General features: G+C 39.5%; 1 pseudogene; it reads right to left on the reverse strand.

Annotated features, from left to right (window-relative positions):
* Positions 1-1,383: 1,383 nt before the first annotated feature.
* Positions 1,384-1,500, reverse strand: LOC111736681 (annotated as a pseudogene).
* Between the last annotated feature and the right edge of the window lie 814 nt (positions 1,501-2,314).

Here is a 2,314-nt window from a genome sequence, read left to right on the forward strand (position 1 = left end):
AGGCAATGAAAGGAAAAATAGGTGTGGCTAAAACATGATCCCAAGCAGTTTGAATTGAACCAGTGACTTTGTCATGGGTCCAGATTTCTGAAACATAATATGGCTGAACCTTCCCCTGTGGTGTTCACTGTCAATTTATCTTGGAGTCTGTGAAAAAAGCAGCAGGTTCTCCTGATCCCTTCTCCTTCTGTGACTAGGCATGTCTTAAGTCCATTTGTGAGAATCTCTTTGATTCAGTTCAGGTACCTCATTTCTTCAATAGCTGCTCTTCCTTCTAAGAGACCAAATATACAAATGGACAAGAGCCAGACAATATATAAAAATAGAACTCTGATTAATGATCTGCAGCAACTAGCCAGGGTGCCAACCTATTATCTACACTAAGCAGACCAGGAGGGCAGCCAGATATAGGTCAAATCTGTAGGAAGTCAGACCACTATCTCTAGCAACAACCCAGAAAGTGAAACAATAACCCCCACAACTGGCCAACCTGGCCAGAACTTCAAAAATAACTGACTGCTTCCCTAATTTTTGTTCTCACTTCTAATTTAGGACCAGTCAGAAAAAGCCAAATATAAACTACTAACCAATGGCATAGGACACTTCACTCCTCGTTAGCCCTCCTCCTTCCTTCCCAGGCCAACTATAATTAGCCAGGCCCGCTCTGTCTTCGAGTCTGTCTGTGTTTCCCTCTGTGCACAAAACATCCCCTATTCTTGAGCTAGTTTCTCCTTCCCTCACTTCTCAAACATGATCAGCAAAATCCTTCTTTTTCTCCTTTTGAGAAAACATCAAAAGACTCTATTCCTTTTCACATGATTTTATATCTACTTTCTCACTTTTCCCTTACTGTAATCCTGTGAGTGAGAGAGAGTGGCCCTTATTGCTCATAGACTCTGAGGAGAGTCCTTTGCTTGAGGCCGATACCGAAGCTGAAGCTCCCATCTCAATCGTCAGAGTGCTCAGAGAGCCAGGCACACTGCAGTTTCGCCTAGTGTCCTGCTTTAGGCCACTGGAAGATCACATGGGTCAACAGATGTGAAAGCTCACCAAAAGGTGGTGATGATTATTTTAAGGTTGCCAAAATTGAGCATGCCTCTCCTTTCTGGGCTAGAGTGGCTTTGATTCTTTTAATTACACTCAAGGGAAATTTCAATATTTAGATATAAAGTAAAGATTTCAGCTCTCTAACAAGGGTAAAATTCTTGGATGTTCTGAATTGATCCAGAGCTGGTATAGCTAAATTATGGGGTGGACCCAAAAGGAGTTAGCCTCTGGTCAGCAATCAGGCTGTTGTGAATGACAATGTAGAATTCTCACAAGCTGAGGGGATGTCCTGATCTCTTTATTTTTATTTATTTTATTTATTTATTTATTTATTTTTATTTACAGCACCTGGTATTCTTAGGTGGTCTCCCATCCAAGTACTAACCAGACCCAATCCTGCTTAGCTTCCAAGATCAGATGAGAACGGCACGTTCAGGGTGGTATGGCGTAGACTCTGATCTTTTTAAATAATCATCCCTGGGACAAAATCACTGCCCACAATGAGATCTATTTATAACCACCCCACAGCTTAATGTTATAAGGCTTATGGCAAATTTCCACTTGATGTTACTTTTAATTCATTTGGGAAACAAGGGACAAATCTGTACACAAATTAAGGAGACAAACTTCCCCCAAAAAAATTTTTCAGAAAAAGAATTTGTATATATTATTCATTTGCCTCCACTGTAAACCCACAGACATAGGAAAAGGGACATTGACTTTGGCCTACCTTGATCAAGAAAACGTTTATAATATTAATAGTCTCTGATCCTTATATACACAATGGGAAAAAATAATGCCATGTAGCTCATATTAGGACATTAAGACCCATTGGGGGATTTTTGTGAGGATCCACAGAACATGCTTTAAAAATGCAAAGACAATTTATGAATGTATTTATTATACTTATGCAAAGACAAATCATAAGTAATGAAGTCTGCTTATAGTGTATAGCCATTTTAAGGAAGCTGGGGGATTTCTCATAGTCCACACAATTCCCCTCCACCCATCCCCACTGTTCATACACATTCCTGCAGGACTATTTTATCTCCTTGCATTTAAGCTCCCCTGGTGCTTAAATTTAGAGATATGAACACTATATATTATAGAAATAATTATCCTTGTCAAGACCTAGAAGTCTCATTTTAAAATTAGTGTGCAGTATCCAAAATCACTAGCCATCTTCACAACTTTCTAGCCACATCTCCTTCCTAAATGGCAGAGCTAAAATGTTCATAGTCTTTTACTAATTGTTCATCCAGAGATC

This window comes from Pteropus vampyrus, unplaced genomic scaffold (genome assembly GCF_000151845.1).
Source record: "Pteropus vampyrus isolate Shadow unplaced genomic scaffold, Pvam_2.0 Scaffold21, whole genome shotgun sequence".
Classification (NCBI taxonomy): Eukaryota; Metazoa; Chordata; class Mammalia; order Chiroptera; family Pteropodidae; genus Pteropus; species Pteropus vampyrus.